At 39.9% G+C, this 22,108-nt stretch overlaps 1 long non-coding RNA gene across 2 annotated transcripts in view; it reads right to left on the reverse strand.

The window, feature by feature from the left end:
• The window catches only part of LOC130679709 (uncharacterized), an 84,135-nt gene that overhangs the window by 32,207 nt on the left and 29,820 nt on the right, over positions 1-22,108 (reverse strand). For both annotated transcript variants that reach the window (XR_008992721.1, XR_008992722.1), the window contains exon 3: positions 9,300-9,592. This is a non-coding gene — a long non-coding RNA (uncharacterized LOC130679709). The remainder of the gene's footprint in view (positions 1-9,299; positions 9,593-22,108) is intronic.

Raw genomic sequence — 22,108 nt, forward strand, 5'->3', positions numbered from 1 at the left:
GAGAGAAATGTGGTATCCACATATAAATCAAGTATAAAAATCAAATGAGTATTCATATTTGAACTGACTGTTTATAGTTCATAAATCATGAGCAAAACCGAAGGTTTCTGTGATGACTGCCCTTGTACTGTTCACCATGTAAGAACTTATTCACTATGTAAGAATTTGTTCTCCGTGTAAGAACTTGTTTGTTATGCCTCAGAAGATTGGAGACTGACGAAAATTAGGCTTGGGGTGGATTAATGATTGTGCATTGAGCATTGACTCCCCTATACAGAATTTTATTGTTGTTAACAACCATTTGATCAATAAATATGAGAGATGCCCTCACACACACACAAAAAAGTACACACTTCCAATGGTAAAATAAATAAGTAACCGGGATGTAAAGTATAGCATAAGGAATATAGTCAAGATATTGTAACAGCTTGGTATGGTGATAGCTGGTACCTAGAATTGTCATGTATATAAATGTTGAATCACTATGTTGTACACCTGAAACTAATTTATTGTAATACTGTGTGTCAACTACCCTTCAATAAAAAATAATTATCTACAAAAAAAAAAAAAAAAGAAATTGAACTGGTAATCAAAAACCTACCTAAGAACCAAACTCCTGAACCAGATGGCTTCACCACTGAATTTTAACAAACATTTAGTGAAGACCTAATACCCATCCTCCTTAAAGTTTTCCAAAGAGCAGAAGAAGAGGGAATACTTCCAAACTCATTCTATGAGGCCAGCATCACTCTAATCCCAAAACCAGGCAAAGACATCACAAGAAAATAAAATTACAGACCAATATCCCTGATGAACATAGATGCAAAAATACTCACCAAAACATTAGCAAACTGAATTCAAAAATACATCAGAAAGATAATCCATCATGATCAGGTAGGATTTATTCCAGGGATGCAAGGATGGTGCAATAATCGAAAATCCATCAACATCATCCACCACATCAACAAAAAGAAGGACAAAAGCCATATGATCATCTCCATAGACGCTGAAAAAGCATTTGACAAAATTCAACATCCATTCATGATAAAAACTCTCAAGAAAATGGGTATAGAGGGTAAGAGCCTCAACATAATAAAGGCCATATATGACAAATCCACAGCCAACATTATACATAACAGCGAGAAGCTGAAAGCTTTTCCTTTAAGATTGGGAACAAGACAAGGATGCCCACTCTCCCCACTTCTATTCAATATAGTACTGGAGGTCCTAGCCACGGCAATCAGACAACACCAAGAAATAAAAGGCATCCAGATTGGCAAGGAAGAAGTTAAGCTATCTCTGTTTGCAGATGACATGATATTGTACATAAAAAACCCTAAAGAATCCACTCCAAAACTACTAGATCTAATATCTGAATTCAGCAAAGTTGCAGGATACAAAATTAATACACAGAAATCTGTGGCATTTCTATACACACAATGAACTAGCAGAGAGAGAAATCAGGAAAACAATTCCATTCACAGTTGCATCAAAAAAATAAAATACCTATGAATAAACCTAACCAAGGAAGTGAAAGATCTATACTCTGAAAACTACAAGACACTCTTAAGAGAAATTAAAGAAGATACTAGAAATGGAAACACATCCCGTGCTCATGGATAGGAAGAATTAATATTGTCAAAATGGCCATCCTGCCTAAAGCAATCTACAGATTCAATGCAATTCCTATCAAAATGCCAACAGCATTCTTCCACGGACTAGAGAAAATCGTTCTAAAATTCATATGGAACCACAAAAGACCCCAAATAGCCAAAGCAATCCTGAGAAGGAAGAATAAAGCTGGGGGGATTACGATTTCCAACTTCATGCTCGACTACAAAGCCACAGTGATCAAGACAATTGGGTACTGGCACAAGAACAGACCCATAGACCAATGGAACAGACTAGGGAGCCCTGATATAAATCCAACCATATATGGCCAGTTAATATACGATAAAGGAGCCATGGACATACAATGGGGAAATGGCAGCCTCTTCAACAGCTGGTGTTGGCAAAACTGGACAGCTACATGCAAGAGAATGAAACTGGATTATTGTTTAACCCCATACACAGAAGTAAACTCGAAATGGATCAAAGACCTGAATGTAAGTCATGAAACCATAAAACTCTTAGAAGACAACATAGGCAAACATCTCCTGAATATGAGCATGAGCAACTTCTTCCTGAACCCACCTCCTCGAGAAAGGGAAACAAAAGGAAAAATGAACTCATGGGACTACATCAAACTAAAAAGTTTCAGTATGGCAAAGGACACCATCAACAGAACAAAAAGGCATCCTACAGTATGGGAGAATATATTTATAAATGACATATCTGACAAGGGGTTAACATCTAAAATATATAAAGAACTTACGTGCCTCAACACCCAAAAAGCAAATAACCTGATTAAAAAATGGGCAGAGGATAAGAAGAGACAGTTCTCCAAAGAAGAAATTCAGGTGGCCGACAGAACATGAAAAGATGCTCCACATCACTAATCATCAGGGAAATGCAAATTAAAACCACAATGAGATATCACCTCACACCAGTAAAGATGGCCAACATCGAAAAGACTAAAAACAACAAATACTGGCGAGGATGCGGGGAAAGGGGAACCCTACTATACTGCTGGTGGGAATGTAAGCTAGTTCAACCATTGTGGAAAGCAATATGGAGGTTCCTCCAAAAACTAAAAATAGAAATACCATTTGATCCGGGAATCCCACTCCTTGGAATTTACCCAAAGCATACAAGTTCTCAGATTCAAAAAGAAATATGCACCCCTATGTTTATCACAGCACTTTTTACAATAGCCAAGATATGGAAGCAACCTAAGTGTCCATCAGTAGATGAATGGATAAAGAAGAGGTGGTACATATACATAATGGAATACTATTTAGCCATAAAAAAGAAACAAATCCTACCATTTGCAACAACATGGATGGAGCTGAAAGGTTTTATGCTCAGTGAAATAAGCCAGGAAGAGAAAGACAAGTGCCAAATGATTTCTCTCATTTTTTGTGGACTATAATAACGAAGCAAAAGTGAGGGAACAAAATAGCAGCAGACTCAGAGACTCCAAGAAGGAGCTAGTGGTTATCAAAGGGGAGGGGTGTGGGACAGCGGGTGGGGAGGGAGGGAGAAGGGGATAGAGGGGTATTATGTTTAGTATACATGGTGTGGGGGATCACAGGGAAAACAGTGTAGCACAGAGAAGGCAAATAGTGAATCTGTGGCATCTTACTATACTGATGGAGAGTGACTGCATTGGGGTATGGGGGGGACTTGATAATATGGGTAAATGTAGTTACCACATTATTTTTTCGTGTGAAACCTTCATAAGTGTGTGTATCAATAATAACTTAATAAAAAATTAAGAAAAAAAAGGATTTCCAAAAAAAAAAAAAAATCTAACAGGACAAATAAATGCAAAGTTTTCATTTGGGTAAAAAAACAACAAAAAAACTCAAAGTCTTTTCATTTGTTTTAGGTATGGGAAAACTTATGAACTATAAATGTGATAGGAACCATATGATGAGGCTTTCTAGAAAAATTAGCTATAATATTAGGTGAATTAAGATACATTAATATGGTTCCATGTTTAGCATGGTAATGACATCACTGTCCTCTATTTTGTTTATATCTCATTTGTGGTACTCACAATTCATTTTCAAATGTGAGTTTTCTACATACAGAATACAAATGTATAGAGATGTACCTCAGTATATCACTTTGGCAGGTGAAAGAAACTGGGAGTCTGTATTTATGAGAAATGCATTTCATTGCTAGGTTTTCTTTAAACCAGAGTACTGGGAAAGAAAAGAGAAGCATCAGCACTTTCTCATTTTTGCTGCAGACAAGTGATTCTATACACCATTATGCCCAATGCCCCTTTTTATAACTACTTTGTAATACTCATTTCCCTGTCATGAAAAGTAATTTATTGATAAGGTGACTTACATACATAATTTCATACAATTCAGTATGTCTTATATATAATATAAAAGAAAAATAAAAGCAATTCAATAGAGAAACTCCAGTTACTATACAAGAAGACATAATGAAGTAATCAGTTGCTTGCTTCTTGTTACAAAGAATAAATTCAGATTTATAAGCAAACACAACATTCAACCAAACATTTTCCATACTTCGTTGTTACATTTGACATACTGAAACAAGGGCTAAATGAGTATATTTGTTATATAGATAAAAAATATATAATGTTTATATATATGTTATTATATATATATTTATCCAGAATATATCATTTACCTTTGTGAATGTTCTGTGGTTGTGTAGAGTACCCTATAAATGGTAACTGTCAATTTTGTTTAATGTTATTCAGAAGTTCTGTTTTCTTACTGACTTTCTGACTTTGTCTACTTGTCCTATCAATTACTGAGAGAATAGTATTGAAATCTCAAATTATTTTACTTCTCTTAGTTCTACCTTAGTTTTAATGTATTACAAAGCTCTGTTAGTGGCTACACAAACATTTAAGACTGTATGTGTTCTTGGGGAATTGACATCTTTGTTACTAAAAAGTGTCCCCTTTTTATTCCAGAGAATAGTCCTTGCTCTGAAATTTACTTTGGTTTGAGCATAACCCCTTCAACTTTCTTTTGCTTAATGTTACCATGGTATATCTTTATCTATCCTTTTGCTTTATTTTTATTTTTATTTTTATTAGGGTATCATTGATATACAATTTTACAAAGGTTTCACATGAGTAACATTGTATTACTACATTCACCCATATTATTGAGTACTTGCCCACCCCACTGCAGTCACTGCCCAACAGCGTAGTAAGATGCCACAGAGTCACTACTTGTCTTCTCTGTGCTACACTGTTTTCCCCGTGAGCCCCCCTGCCACACCACATATGCCAATCATAACCCCCCTCAGTCCCCTTCTCCCTCCTTCCCCACCTGTTCTCCCCCACCCCTTCCCCTTTGGTAACTGCTAGTCCCTTCTTGGAGTCTGTGAGTCTGCTGCTGTTTTGTTCCTTCATTTTTGTTTTATTGTTATACTCCACAAATGAGTGAAATCATTTGGTACTTGTCTTTTTACACCTGGCTTATTTCACTGAGCATAATACCCTGTAGCTCCATCCATGTATTGCAAATGGTAGTATTTGTTTTCTTCTTACGGCTGAATAATATCCCATTGTGTATATGTACCACATCTTCTTTATCCATTCGTCTACTGATGGACACTAAGGTTGCTTTTGTATCTTGGCTATTGTAAATAGTGCTATGATAAACATAGGGGTGTATATATATTTTTGAATCTGGGATCTTGTTTTCTTTAGGTAAACTCCTAGGAGTGGAATTCCTGGGTCAAATGGTATTACTATTTTTAGTTGTTTGAGGAACCTCCATATTGCTTTCCACAATGGTAACTAATTTACATTCCCACTGACAGTGTAGGAGAGTTCCCCTTTCTCTCCATCCTTGCCAGCATTTGATGTTCCTTGTCTCTTTGATATCAGCCATCCTTACTGGTGTGAGGTGATATCTCATTGTGGTTTTAATTTGCATTTCCATTTTGCTTTTAATTTATCTGTTTCCTTATATTTAAAGTGCTTTCCACATAGCACTGTAGTTATGTCTTACTTGTTTAATCTGATAATCTATTTTAATTGGAGTGTTTAGATGAGTTGCATTTAATGTTAAGTATTGATATAGTTGAGATTAAATGTACCACTTTGTTATTTGTTTTCTATTTGTCCATTTAATTTTTGTTCCTCTTTTTTCTTGCTTCCTGCTTTCTTTTGGATTAGTCAGGTTTCTTTTAAAAAATTATGATTTCATTTTTTCTCACTATTGGCTTATCAGGTATACATTTAAATTTTTTCAGTGATTGCTCCAAAGTTTACAATATAGACTTTTAACTTATCACAATCTACCTTCAAATATTATTATACTACTACACATATAATATAAGCACCTTATCACAGTGTATCTCCATTTTCATCCTTCTGCCCTTTGCACTATTGTTTCTTACATCTTGTCATATATTGTGCTTTTTTTGTCATAAATGCCCGCAATACATTATTGTGGCTTTAAATACTCAGTTATCTTTTAAAGGTTATATTTAAAAGTTATCTTTTAAAATGAGAAAAAATAAGGTTTTTTAATATGTTCCTAACATTTATCATTTCCATGTTCTTCTTTTGTGTAGCTTCAAATTTCCATTTGGTATTATTTTCCTTTTGTCTAAAAGACTTCCTTTCATATTGTTTGGAGTGAATTCTTCTGGTGATGAATTATTTCAACATTGTGTGCCTGAATAAGTTTTTATTTTGCTTTCCTTTTTTAAAGCTATTTTCTCTGGGTAGAATAGAATTCTAGATAGAAAGCTTTTCTTTTACTTTAAAGATGCTACTCCATTGCCTTCTAGCCTGCAAAGTTTCTGATGAGAGGTCTGTTGTCATTTTTATCTTTGTTCCTCTCTACATAATGTGTGCCTACCCCTCCCTCCTCCATAACTTTTAAGACTTTCTCTTTATCACTGATTTTATGGTGTTCTTTAGACTGGTTTCCTTATGTTTATTCTTCTCTGAGCTCCTTGATCATCCTAAAGCTGAGCATTTATAGCTGTCATTAAATTTTGATAATTCCAGCCATCATTTCTTTAAGTATTTCTTCCGTGCCTGCCTGCCATCCATCTGCCTGGTACTGCTGTTTTACATGTTTTAGACCCCTCAATGCCGTCTCTGATGATCTGTTTATTTTTTCTTGTCTTTCACTGTGCTTCATTTTGGAGAGATATTATTGCTTCAAGTTTACAGATCTTTTCTTCTGCAGTGTCTAATCTGCTGTTAATCCCATCTAGTGTTTATTTCCTATCAGTTATCATATTTAGATTTAGTATTTAGTCAAAGATTTGAGAAAACCCTTCTGCTGATCTCAGTAGCTCTCTCTCTCCATCTGTGCAGCTCCCTCCTTGCCAGTCCTCTGCCTCAACTATTCTAGTCACCTTGGCCTCCTTAACTCTGTCTATAACTCAGGGAGACTGCAGGGCTCCCTGCTGTGGCCTGGAAACTGCCTCCAGGCACTAAGCTGGGGCCACCATAGCGCTCATCTCATTTGGTCTCTCCTTTCAGGGGTCACAATCCAGCTGGTGCCGTCAGTGTCTAATATCTGAAAATAGTTGCTTCAGATAGTTTGTTCAATTTTCAATTTGAGCTTGCCATTAAGACAGTCACTGTAGCCATCACTACTCCATGAATGGAAGTAAAAGTCTAAATAAATAAAAATTTGGATGTTAATTTAGTATCACTGTGAATGCAATAGTTACAAAAACAAACTGATATAGGTGCTCTTTTTCTGGTGCCTCCAAAACTAGGAGCATCTATTGATGGTGATTTTCTTCAATGGTTGATTACTTTTGGTAAACTTCCAGAAAAAATAAGTCTCAACCTTTCTTCAGTTACATATTTGCATTCCTAGAGGTTTCTGTACATATTAAGATGGAAGAAAAATACTTTATGTTTAGATGTAGAATGGAGTTAAGTTCTGGGCTCAGACAATATCACAGGTTTTCCCCTTATAGAAAAGTCAGGATGTGGGGCACAATCCCTTGTGTGTGACTATGGCATGGCATCTGTGGCTCTTCCAGGAAACCATATATTTGTGGCTCTTCCAGGAAACCATATATTTCCATATATTACCTATATAATCAGTACACTTCCCATCTTTTATCTATTGTATACATAACCATGTAGTAATTTTGAAATCTACCTGCTGTAGGCAAAGCAATGAATAAGCTATATCTGAGCTGCAACTCTATTGTCAGGGAAAGAGGGAGATACTTAATGGCATTCTACCAAGATAATCATGGGACTTTATAATCAGGAAGTCTATTTTTAATTCACTTTCTAAATAGCAATGTGAAATGTGCCCACATCATCACAATTTCTTCATTAATTTATTTAAAAAATATGTATTGAGCTTCATATGTGCAGGTGTTGAGGCTATATGAGTGATCCAAACAGACAAGAATCTCTGCTCTCACACAGCTTACATGTTCATTAAGTTTCATGGTAGAGAAACTGTGGCCACCAAAGGAAATATCACATATCCCTCAGACAGTAAAGATTGTTCCCACCTCATGCATTTCTATTAACTAGTAAAATAGGTTACAAGAATTTAGAGTTTACAAAATGGGAGCAAAAGCCCCCCTCCAAGTCTTTTGGTCAAGATTTGATAGTTAAAGACTTTACTCTGAAGAAATGTATAACTAAAGTTGAAGACCTGATCTTCAGGTAAAGCTTAGATGATTTACTTTGATTTTATTAATAGGTTCAAAGAGATCTTCAGGTGATACTGCTCAACCCACACCTCATGGTTTACTGAAACTGAGGAAAGAGGCTACTCTCTCCCTGAGCTCAGTTGCCAGGATCATGCTGGCTTTTGGGAAACTACTGGTTTGGCTGAGATCCCACTTCCAGAAGACACTTCTTGAGATCTGGGAACCTGAGTTTGGGGTTGATGATCATTTAGCTTGTTTGAACTGATTCTCTGTGCCACCCATTCTCTGGTGCAGCCTCAGACCAGAACCACAGGTGCAAAGCACCTTGTCCCTCCAGACAGCTGCAACACTGCTGTGGAAGTACTTTGAGAAATTAGGTGTCTGCAACTCTATGGAATACATAGCCACAAAAATAAAATTTGTTGCCAGGGGCCCCAGGTTCAAATCCCTGACCCAAGATCTATTTCCAATGGATAACTGGGGTCAACCAATTGATTTTTTTCTGAGGGTCAATGACCCCAACTCTAAAAGGAGGACAACAATAGCCTTGTTTGTGGGGTCCCTATGAGATTATAATGAAACAATGTATGTCAGAATGCAAATTGCACAGCATCATATACATATGCACGCATATATAACATAGTCATATATACATTGCTATTGTGGCAAATGATGGTGAGTCGGGGAGGTGGCCTGTTTAAAGGCTCTGAAGCCTGAAAAGTCTGTAGACCACTGGCCTGTGTACATAATGTGTGTTCTGCTACTTCTCCTGATCAGACAATCAGCTTTTGATCTCAATAGTATCCCCAGTTTCACTTTCCTTTGGGATTTGTAGCCATTGCTTGCAGTCTAGTGTAAATGTGATTAAGTCTGGTGCCCAAGAGACAGTGAAGTAGGCACACATATACCCAGCTTCTTTTCACCTTCATTAGTGTGGGAGCTTCTGCCTGGGCTGACCTCCTTCTCCAGGTTGGGGGAATCCTTTTGCAGATGTTTCAAACTGACCAATCTGAAAAGACCAGACATATCTGTGAATTACTTACCTTGCAGGGGGTGCCAGTCCTGGGGCTAAGAGGACATGCTTGCCCCTGTGATCTCTGCAGCCTAGTAAAAAGATGATTACTGCTCTGCTTGCTGTGGGGGAGTCAATGATGTGATTATAGCCTCCCTTGACAGACGGCAGGCATGTGTTCCTTCACGCTAATGAGAATTTCTTGCTGGATCATCAAAATTCATTTCCCTTTTTGGGACTGGACCTCGTAGAATCTTATTTGTAGGTTGGAGGCTTCAACATCTGTGTTTCATCGTCAGTCTGACCTCTCAGCAAACAAAAAACCTGGAAAGAAACACTTTTCCATGAAATCATCTACAGGCTGTTGACTTCTACTTCCTAGTGTATCCTTTTCTCACTACCCCCAGCAGTTTCTCACGAATACTAAACATGTGTCTTGGGCTAATTGGACTAATCTGGTTTGTTAGATCTGTTTACAAGTTCCTTTCAGTTTATTTGTTTATGTGGCTTCAATTCTGTGTGTGCTATCCTACTACTTTTTGTAGTTTCGACAAAAAAGATACAAACCACACTGCTTCCATCATGTGATCGATATGATAATAATAATGATCCATTTTTCAGACTCTGTTAGGAATCAGATGTTTTATATACATGATCTGATTTAATCCCTAGAATGCCCCAGGATAGGCATTATTATCCCTCTTTTACATAGGAGGCTTAGAGGGTACAATACTTTGTTTAAAGCTACATAGTTAATAATTACTATGTAGCTGGAGCTGGACTTGGAACTTAGGTAGGTTTAAATCCAAGTCTAAGTTCTTCTTAACACACTAGCTCTTTAGTTACTCCTGGGCATGGCATTGGAAATCAATGCTCTCTCTGAGTTTCAGGTTAGGTTTCCTTTGGCTTTTCTGTGCCAGGATAGAAGGATAGGGTATAGGCAGTTCCAGCTGTTACAAACCAACGTGTTTCTAGAATGCATACTACAAAGCAGACTATCACGAAGCCCACCACGCACCCAGAGCTGTGGCCAGATTACTGACAGTGAGAAGGAAAACGGAACACAATGAATGGTGTCAGATGGTAGACAGATGTCAAGCTTGGCTCCCCTTCAATTCTTCCTCCTACAACCAGAGGAATCATTTGAAAACACAAGCCAAATTATGCTTTAGCTCCATGTATCAATTTGCTTTCATTTGTGTGATTGTTTCTTAAGGTACTGGCTATCTCCTCCCATCGATGCTAAGCTCTGTTTGGGCGAGGAGCCTCTCTCTTTCCATGGTGCTGGATCCCATGCTAATGCGGCCCCTGTCCTTGACCCTTTGGCACATCAGGGTTGTTACTGATTGCAGACCTTTGTGCTGACTCTTCCCTCTTTCTGAAAAGCCATCTCCCAGGACACCTGCATGCCGTTCTCACTTCATGAAAATTGCTGCTCAAATGGTCCCTCATCCTAGAATCCCCCCTGATCACCCTTTCTGCATGTAACACCCCCTACCACTACCCTAGGGCTGTCGCCAACTAATCCTTTCCGTTTTTGTTAAAATTTTTTTTCCTAGAATAAATCACTGACTAGCATTATATTCTTACTTATTTAAAAAGATCTGTCTCTTTTCACTAGATTATAAGCTGATCAAGGGCAGGGTTCTTATTTTATTTACTGCTGTTTTCTCAGCCCTTATAACAATAGGAGGTACTTAGTAAATATTGGAAGATATTTTAATTAATAAAGAATTAAATAAAGATTTATTGAGTTAATGAGCAATTCCCCAAACGAGCCCCTCAGTCCTAGTGCCGATGCCACTGGTGTCCTGTGCCACATCCCTGTGCACCCCGCCCGTGTCTGAGGCGTGACTGGGGTGGATAATTTCTGTGTATGCCGGTGCTGGTTCACTCCACGCGCAGGCAGAGTCCCCTGCTTTTCTGCATCAGGCTTTCTCATAAATTGTCTGGGAAGTTGCCTCACAGGCTGAAAACGCTGGGGAGTTATGGACAGCCCTCCAGTGGGGAGAAGGGGAATCAGTGGGTAAATGCCCAGGAGGCGCTCCCTCACCGGGATGCTTACTCAGTGTCTGGCAGGACCGTGTGCACAGTGATGACAAGCAGCTTACTTCGTAGTCATCCGACCTCTCCCTTGTGCCCCCTCTCTCTGCCTGCTCCTTCGCTCCGGCTTCCTTGGGTCACCTCTTAACTATCTGCCTCCGAGTCTTTGCATCTGGGAGACCCAAACCAACACACTGTCCATTCCAAGATTCGTCAGTGATACAGATATAAGAATTAATGGCATATTGGTCAAATTTGCATGAAAATACTAGTAATATTTAATGTTTATATTGGGTTTTAGAGTTACAAGTCCTTTTACTCAGGTTGATCAACAAATTGCCCAACAGAAGAATCATGACCCAAATAAAATACTGAAGGTATCTTGAAAAATGACTTAAATTCAAGACATAATATCAAATAGGAAAAGCTATAAAAGACTAGTCTCAGGTTTAAAGAAACCTCACATGCACACATATACAGAATGGAAGGAAATAACCCAACACTTAACTCTGGTGGTTTTTCCTCAGTAGGCACCTTTGATATTCCAACCCTGAGATGGTGATTCCTGCATCCCAAGTGACCCTTGATTCTTGATGTCACTTGGCTGCAGCTGTCTAGACAGCCTCATTGTGGCCAACATACTTCACAAGGTGTCAGCTTTACAAATGTGCACATAGATGTTCAACATCCAGCCGTCTAGAGGAAAACCAAGCTGTGATTTGTAGCATACACCTATTTCTATGGTGTAAATATGTCCATATTTACCATTATACCAAAATCACCATAGCTCCTTCAAGCTCCCAACATGCCAGCACTGAATGTGAAGTTGGGAAGAGAAGCTCACACTTGGCTCTCCATCCAGCAGGGGCCAGCAAGAGCACTCCACTGTGAGCAGCATCATTTAAAAGTACAGTTACTCTCTGTGGCATCTTACTACACTGATGACAGTGACCGCAGTGGGGTGGGGGGGACTTGATAATATGGGTGAATGTAGTAACCACAATGTTATTCATGTGAAACCTTCATAAGCGTGTATATCAATGATACCTTAATAATAAAAAAAAGTACACTTTATTTTATTTATTGAGTGCTGCTCCAGATATATTTCCTCATTAAGTGTAGCTTCTGAGAGTTGAGCTATAATACCACAAAGTTTTAATGAACCGATTCAATTAAAAGCTAACAACATATATAAATGAAAAAAAATCTAATGGGTATTGGTCTATATTTGGGAAGGTTTAGCCTTCTGCTTTAGGAACAGTAGTCTTTGTAGTTTTCCTTTTGTCTAATATCTTTGGCCTCTCTGAGATACTGCAGATCTTAAAAAAATAAAGGTTTTCACTTATTTGTCCAATATGTGAAGGCCCGATCTATGCAAACAAAACAGAAGAGACTCTCAGTGTACTTCTCACAAAGGAGTTCCGTGAAAATGAGAGCTGCCACTGAAGTTAGTACTCTCATTGATCAGAACGTCCCAAAGCACATATCCCTCAAAGAACCTGAGCTCATTTTAATGAAAGTACCCAGTGTTAGAACATTGCTGAAGTACTAAGGGCTCTCCCAGCAACAGGCTGGCCTGTTATTACTAACACACTTTCGTTGGAAACTCGGGACATTCCCACTTGGACTACATCCCTTTATATGTCCCATCTGCTCATGAGCACAAGTGTTCACCTGGGGACGTGGCTGTGGATGTCACCAGACACGTGTGCTCGGGCCAGTCCTTGTTGGGAGTTATCTGTGTGCACCCAGGCATGCCCTGCCCTGTAGTGAATTGCCTCAGTGACGAAATCCCAAAGACAGATGTTTCCTACTGAACACAGTGTGCCACAGAAAGTTCCATGAGAATATAAATAAGCAGAATCTGAAACACTATTCAGGTTATGAATGATTTCTCTAGAATAATAGCATCTCATTATTAAAACCAGAACATGAATAGACAACTGTTAGAGTGAATGTTCTAACTTCGAAGTTTCCCCACTTATTCCAGATTGAGAAGCAGAGATTATATAAAACAACAAAGGCAGCCAATTGAAAGACCACCCAAATATTGAGTCAATGATTAAAAGGAGCCTTAGGGAGAAGCCTGTGAATATTCTTAATTACTATTAGGTCTCTAGGACTTTGTGTCCTTTTATTGAATCTGACAATGAACAAGAAGCTGATTGTTTGAGATACAGAGCTCCCTTGACAAAGTTAACATTGATTGTCCCCCCTTTTAATAGAACATTTTTCTTCAAGTGTGAAAACCACAGCCTGATCGGAATTTTCCTGAAAGACAAAGCCCATTAATAAATGTGAGAACAAGAACTCTTAACACACACTGAGTACCTGCCTTACAGGTTATTTGTTATCTGTTTAATGTATACACACATGCACACACCCCACTAGCCGGATATTGCTATTTGCAGACTCCTGTTTATAGATGAGGAAAATGATGGTTGGAGAAGTTAGGTGACTTGCGCAGGATCATCTGATAACACGAGGAAATGAAAAAGATGGGATTAGAATCCACTCACTCTTTTTCCATAACTACTACACAGTCTTCTGAAGAGGGTCGTAAGAACCCCACCCTCACAAATAATGCTGTGTGGGGAATCCCTTGTCCTTGTTTCTGATATTTTCATCCTCATGAAGGCTTATTCAAACTTAAGGTAGTGATAGTCGGGACAAGTAGCAGGGAAAATAATTTGGGATTGAGATGTCAGGTGATGTTCAGACAACTCTGTTCATTATTAATATTTTACTCTATTGAGTTTGTCTCCTTCTTCTGATGCCCTCTCCTGACCCCATTGGTGAGCTCTACCTTCGGCTTTCGGGTTCTTCTGGGAGGGCCTCTGGGCTACTCCTGCATGGCTGCACCCTGGGGTGGCTCTGCCACCTGGTATCTTGCCCACCAGGCCAGTTGGTGATGCAACCTTTGCTCACATGGCCGAGACACAGAAACTCTGCAAATGGGAGTCACCTTCGTTTCTCAGCAGGCCCCTGGGAGTACCATACAGTTCAGAGCTGGACAAATAAAATTACTTTCTGCAGTGTTTCCTACCAGTTGACTTGCTTGTTGTGACCATGGCTGAATCATTTCTAAAGATCAGCAAGGACTTTTTGTGGACTATGAAGCATCCCACATTTGGGGAATCCTTTTAGGGTGTGTGTCTGAACCAGTATGGCGGAGTCAGTGTCAACAGACATTTAATACGGAAACCAGGCATCCAGAGAGTTTTGCTAGTGGGCACTGTCTGAGTACCCCTTTTATCTTAAAACTGTTAGAATTAGAGATGAGAATTTCCCTCATTGGGTAGGTCCCACTTCTTTTTTCTCCTCTTTTATTCCCCCCTCTCTTACTTATCCCTGTCCCTGTAAATTGATAATTCACACTCTGGTACTTTGTAGTTGATAGACCACATTCACATACATTATCTTATTGTTCCTCAACCTCACTCTGAGTTGGGTGGCGTGATTATTCATTTAATAAGTGGGGAAGCTCAAGGTCAGAGATCTTGTTACCACATTAAGTTCACATATGGAGCAAATGTGCCACCAGTTGGCCACCAGGCCATGTGAGTCAATTTCTACTGGACCCAGGGCCAGCTGGTGTGTTTAGTGCTGGGTTTGGGGGTTTTTGTTTTGTTTCTTGGGGGATGGCGTTTTAGCCCACAGTGTAAGAACACAGTATCAGCCAATCCTAAAAACACAAACTAAAAAAATAAATACCACTTTCCAGGATGTTAGAAGAGCAAATGTTCCATGCCACTCAGAATAATACTGTGTCCAACCTCATTTGGCACTTCAATGGAAACATATTTTAAACCGATGGTATCGTCACTCTCATGACATTTTAACGGACCAGGTCTGGAGTAGTGCATTTGGATAACTCCAGATGTTATTCTTCTCATGGGTCACTTCCCCTCATTGTACCCACAAAGCGGTTACTGAAACACAAAGCTATCCCTGTAGATTTCTGGTACCTGATTGAAATTTTCCTGGACACTCTTCTACTTCCCAGCAGCAGTTTAAATGAAGCAGAAATATGACCCGAACATGCCTTCTGGTTTTGATACATCCTCAACTCACAAGGTGCTTTTCCCTCAAACCTAACAGCTGGCATACACAGAAAGATCTGAAATATCATTCAATAAAGTTTATTTGAGAAAGTGTCCACCACAAAATGCTATTTTGACAGTTGTTTAAGACATAAACAGCTAAAGCAAACCTACTCAAGCACCTAAACTTTATATTTTAAAAATGATGGATTATATGAAATTGCATCACATGATTTCATTTATTGTTTGAGTTTACATTTTCTGATATTTGCTTTGTATTACAATCACAAAAGTCTGTAGAAATGCTTGTTCTTGGCATTATGATGGATTTCAGAAGAAATTTTGAATTATAATTAATTTATCTACCCACTTATCCATGTCCCAGGTTTGAACCTGGTGTATTAGCTTCACTCCTTGGTATTGTTAAGGACTTCAGCTTCAAAGATAGTTTTTAAAGAAAAATACAACAGCTTTATTGATATATAATTAAAATACCACATAATTTACCTATTTAAAGTGTAAAATCCAGTGGTGTTTAGTATGTATAAAGAGTTGCACAACCATAAATGTAATCAGCCCCTAAAGAAGCCCAACACCCATTTGTAGCCCATGGACAGTCTTTTGTACTATAACCCTGATTATAACCCTGGAAATTCGGCTTAAACTCAGCAGATTAATACACATATTTATCTCTGGAAAGAAAAGAAGCACAAAAATGTAAGGACAGAAAAGAAGAAATGAGGGGAAGACAACATGTGTTTTTAAGTGATTTTGGAAACTGATCTCTGTATGGTTGAATTGAAACTGACTTAGAGAACCTTGAAAGCAAAGTGCCTCTGGGCGTGGTAGGTGGCAAGTAGTGGCCAATCAGCAGCAAGTTAATTTGCATTGCAGAACCCTAAAAAGGCTCGGTAATTGGAGGCATCTACAACCGGTATTGAGTGGGCCTGAGGGCTAGACTCTGATTATTGAGGAATTGGCTGAAAAACTTTTAAAGGATTGGGTAATGTTTCAGTTAAAGTTTGAAGGCAGGAAAAATGAACAAAACAATGTCCCTGCTCAAAAGCAGTTAGGTGGAGAAATATCCTCTTATGTGGAAAAGGATCAGCCTTTTTGTTCTAATCAGTCCTTCAACTGATTGGATGAGGCCCACACTCATATGGGGAGAGTAATCTGCTTTGCTCAATCTACCCATTTAAATGGTAATCTCATCCAGGAACATCCTCATGGTAACACTCAAAATAACGTTTGGCCAAATATCAGGGTACCCTATGGTTCCATCAAGTTGACACATAGAATTAACCATCTTAGTCACTCTCTCTTGATGTCCATTGGCACTCAGAAGTTGGATTTTTCCTGCAAAGTTGGGAGATGTGAATTCAGTATTTCTGCGGGCTGTAGCTCTCAGCATTTGGAGAACACCCATCTGCTTTATCCAAGACAGAGATAAGAGATGGTAGGGTGGGGAAAAAGAGAGATATAGAATGAGAATCCTGCATTAAAATTTCTTGTTTTAGTCATTTGTAAAGCTAGACTCACCCTCTAGTCTTCCTTCCCTAGGACCATGGAACCCATAAATCATATTCCCGAAAAGGTTTTGAGAGTTTCGTTTTCACCACTTTAAACCCAAGTGACATGGGTGGTTTTGACTCATGGGCTGCAGGTGCTCATCAGTGTGCTAGCCAGGGAGAAACCCACACATGCACATACCTACGCATGCTATATTCCTCATCTGCAAATTGCTCTTCACAAGAAAGAACTTCATTGTACCATTCATGAGAACAGATATTCTTGAACACCATCACATTGCAGGTGCTGTGCTGGGCATCACAGATACAGTGAACAAGACTCACTCCCTGCCATTTCAGGAGCATTTTGTCAAAAAAACCTACTGGTGAAGGCAGAAAAACAGGCAATTTCAGTTTTGTATTGTTGATCCATTAAGCACACACTAATAAAGAAAGAGCAGGGGCATCCAGTTTGGCAGGGTCAGCTTTCTGGAGGATGTTATGTGGGAGCTTAACAGGGCAAGTTAACTGAGTTTAACCAAACAAGTGCACAACGGCCAGGGGACAGGAATGGGGGAAGGTGGAGGGTCTATGGGAATTTTCAAGCAGTTTACAGTGCCCAGAGCTGGTGGCAAGAGACTGGCCTGAGGAGGTAAGCAGGTCACAAAGGAATAAATAAATACAAATGTCAATGCAGTGAAGCTAGTAAATAAGGAAATCAGAAGAGGATAAAATTGGTTTCTCAAGTTTTCCTGATACTTGGCAGCAGTTTGGTTGTGGTGAATGTGTCAACTGAATATGACTTTTGGTTTTAAACATGTCCCAATATTTCAAAATGCCTTTTCTTCACGTCTGACAACTTGAGAGCTTGGATTGTTTCCACAAGGCTACTCGCCTAATCCCTGAAGGCAGGAGGGTGGAGGGCACCTGGGAGAATTGAGGGGAACTCCTGCCCGATTCCCAGTGGAGAAAGCTGGATGAGGAGCTTTCAGGGATACCCCAGGCGGCCAGCTGCTGTCCTCGGAGGAGCAGGAGAGTGAAGCATGAACCACGGTCAGCCCCCGGAGCGCCCCCTGCTGGCCACCCGTTGTCCGTTGGCAGCGCCCCCCCACCCCCACCCCGTCCCCACCCGGCAAAAAGCCTCAGGGATGCAGCACGCTTTTATTCTCTCTTTTAAGTGCCCCCTATGCACTCTCTAACTTGACTTTCTTCTTCCTCTATGAAAGTTGCTAAGCCCAAAATAAATACTCCTCCACTTTTGCTAGCCTGAAGACAGGTCCGCAGGCAGTTTCTGTTTCAGGATTTCGCTGCTCACCGCCGTGAGGAACTAGACAAGGCAGCTCCCACAAGGCTCCTTAGGGTCCCGGTCCCGGGGTCCTGCCTGTGCTGGCTCCCTCCTGACCCGACCTTCCTATTTTCTACATTGTTCCTGAGAATACGGCTCATAGCCCGTCCCATCCCCACTCATCCCACAGAGACCTGACGTTTCGCCACAAGATGGGAAGAAACAGCAAGGTCAAGACAGTTACATCCCTTTGCCCCAACTGCTCACTTAGTATCTGCAAACTTTCCGATGAGCCGAGAACATTTCCAGCAGGGCCCTGGACCAGGGCCCTCATTCAGTGCGCAGAGCTTTAAGCGGTTAGCCTCCACTTCCCAGGCAATGAACTTGGTGGCCAAAAGAGGCCACATATGAATAGTTTAACTCAGTAGCTCACAAACCTGACTGTACATTAGAATCACAGGGAGGTTATTATTTTTTTTTAATACTGTGTTAATGCTGAACCCTGCACCCAGATATTTTATTTTGATTTAACAAACTAAACATCCATGAATTTGCTCCCAACGTAAGAACCAGAACACTAACATCCACGAACCTGCTCCCAATGTAAGAACCAAAACTTTATGAATAAGACTGAAATTGAAATCACCTTGTGTATCTCAGCTCCTATCCTTTTCTCTCCCAACTCCAGGGCGAGGGAAAGTGTCTATGCATTTCCTTGCTATTTTTAGTTTCTTATGTTAGTTTCCTTCACAAGTATGTACCTATAAGCAAAACATTGTTTGGTTTGCTGTTAGAACTTCAACAAAAAAACGATTTCTTATTTTATGAAGACCTCTGCAACTTGCTTTTTTCATCCAGCTTTATGATTCTAAAGTTCATCTTTGTTTCTTATTAACAATATTTATCACCAAAGGAATCTATAATGAGTAAGGAGATAGAGGACTCATTTTTTTCTCCTTCGCATTAACCCAGCCACTAAATGTGGGGAATGTTTTTTTATTTTATTTTACCAGTCCTTTATAGAATCATTACAAAATGGTAAAACATAGAAAACATTTTAATCAGAGTAATAATAATAACATTTTTACTCTCATTTGCTAACCATATAGACATGGTCAGAATATTTGTGGAGCACTTTTTGCCCATGTGAAACAAACACAAATAGGAAAACTTCTCTCTTCCCCAGGAAATAAATAATGATAATTATAGGAACAGTTGCCAGTGTATAGAAGAAATGTCATCAGGATGACCATTTCCTCTCTTCTCTCAGAAAAACAGTTTTGGGGTGGTGTCAGGTGTAGGATCAGCTGGATGTCCCAGGGTGTTCCCACTGTAGCTGAGGAATCCAGGAGCACTGGATACCCTCAGTCACCAAAATACGAGCTCGTCACTGAGGCCTGTTCAGGGAGGCCCAAGTCTACGCTGTGGAATGTCCTTCGGACCCGTCTGACTTCTCTGCCCCGCAGTAACAAAACCGAGCTCATGCTTGCCATGGGGGTTTTTGCTCTTTCGGATTAAACATTAATCCATACAAGGCAATTATCCCACAACAACTTTGCTCTCTTAATTGTGCTGAGGCATCTAAGGAATTTGAAGCACTGGCAGTAAGGTTAGCATTTGTTTATAGCAACAATGTACATTGTTAAGAAGCTTAACTTAGCAAAAGCCTAGTGTATTAAAAATGTCATGTTCAAGTATAGAATCATGTCACCAAGCATATTTTAGCCCAGGTACAAAGCTATGGCTTTTTACAATGAGTAAAAGGAGTCATTCCCTTGGGCTAGGGCATGGTTAAGTTGAACACAAAAATGACATCATCCTGACTTTGTTTGGGCATTTACCACATGTGTAATGCACATGAATCCTTAATAATGGGGAGAGTTACCTTGTATCTTTCACCATGAGAAGGAAAAGACATCAGGTTTCAATGGAATTAAATGCAAACAATTTTCAAAGTTTTCACCCTGCCTCCTAGAACTGGATTCAAGTAGTAGTCTGTATCTGAAAGGGTGCAGGGGAGATCTGAAGTTGTCCATCTTTCCCGACTCTTCACCTTCTGTTGATACCCTAGGCAATGCTATATGTGGGCATTCGGTGACACAGAGGACTACTGACCTAGAGACACAAAGTATCTGCAGAGACAGTCAGCATGTGTAACTCTGGGGGGGAACATAAGTTCCCAGCCTGGGAAAATTACCTTTGAAGCTGAAATCCATCAAAGGGAGAAATAAAGTGGGAGAAACCCATTTTTTGCTTACAAGCAGTCGTCCACTTCTGCTCACCTGTGTCTCTCACAACCCAGCTGTAAAAAAGGACCCCACCAAATCAGATATACCATGGCTGTCCCCACCCTTGTGATCACCTATTGATATGGAGATGGACTACTTCTCTCCACACCTTGGAAACACCTATTGATACCGAGACGAGATGCACTAGGCCACGTGAGAGATTCTGGAAATACTGCAATTTTACCCACAGCATGGCAATACGAGTGAGTGGGGAAGGCTCTCTAGGTTCACACATAGCTATATAGTTCAAACATTGAAACTCCATGGGTCACAAATAAAAAATGCAGTCTCATTTTGTCTAATATGCACTTTGTTCAAGAAGGGAAAGACATGGGCACAGAGAGAAACTTGATGGCAGATCCCAAGATCTATTCCTGGCTAACTATTACTGACTTTACATATGAAATAGGAGCATTTTGGAAGGTATGCAACATACATAGATTTGCAACCTTAGAAAATAAATTGTATTCTCTTTAAAAAGGTATAGGACAGTAAGAAAATAAGTGGTTTTGGCAACAGAGAGGTTAGGATCTGAATCCTGGCTCTGTGACTGAATTTCTGAATTGTCCAGGCAAGTTATTTATCTCTTAGTAATTTCATGTCCTCACCCTTAAAGAATAATAGCTACCTCAGAGAGTTACTTGTGAATTAATATCTGTAGTGCAACTAGATCATTGCCTAAAAAATAGGAGGTGCTCAGTAAACAATGAGAATTACTATTATCTGTAAAAGTGGCAGGTTGGGTAACATGATTTCTAGGGTCTTATTTGTGTAACTTAGAGAAATCCTAAGTTATCAGCCACTCCCATGCCCTGTGGTAGCTCCCATACTTTGGTCTTTGTGAGAACATCCTCTTCCCCACTGATGTGGAAACTCCTTCCGATCTCCATGAATGGCACCACCTTCTGCCTAGCTGTCCAATCAAACACAACATCCTTCTTCTATTTAACCAGTATTCCTCAAATCCATTCATGTCTCCCATATCCATGGCCATGAAGAACTAATGTTCAGATAATTGTCGTCTCATGCATGAATTGTTGCAATCGACTGTTAGCTGGTGTCCTGCCTTCCAGCCTTGAACTTCCTGCTTTATCAATGGGTCACCATGAATGGACTCTCACTGAGTTCATCCTTTCAGCCCTGATGGCAGCTGGGCAGGGCTGGGGCCACCACCTTCTGTTCCCCCATTGTGCCTTATAGTATTTCCATGGAATGGCCAGTGTCTAGTCCACGTTCCACCCCACAGCCAAAGTGATCTTTGAAAGAAAAGATATAATCAGTTCATAGCTGCCAGTGGTGTCTTATAATGCCTATAAGATCAATCGACATTCTTTAGCTGGCTGGATAACGTTCTCCTCATCAACTTTAAATTAGATCAGGCTTGCCAGGCTATCTTGAGAAAATATTTTCCAAATTCTTTTAATTCCTTTTTTAGCATACCAGCAACTTAGCTAGGAGGAGAGCATACAGAATTTTCCCACAGTATTGAGGAGCGACTCCTGTCCCCAGTTACAGATGGAGTCACAGAAGGGGAGGACAAGATGTGGGGAAAGTCAGAGAAAAGTTCACTAACTTCTGGCCCTGAGGTAGGTGGGGAGGAGAAGGGAGGCAGAGTGTTCGTGTGAAGGGGACGGAGATGGGGCGGTGGGGGGGTGCCATGAGCAGGCCTCAGG

Source organism: Manis pentadactyla, chromosome 12 (genome assembly GCF_030020395.1).
Source record: "Manis pentadactyla isolate mManPen7 chromosome 12, mManPen7.hap1, whole genome shotgun sequence".
NCBI classification, from domain to species: domain Eukaryota; kingdom Metazoa; phylum Chordata; class Mammalia; order Pholidota; family Manidae; genus Manis; species Manis pentadactyla.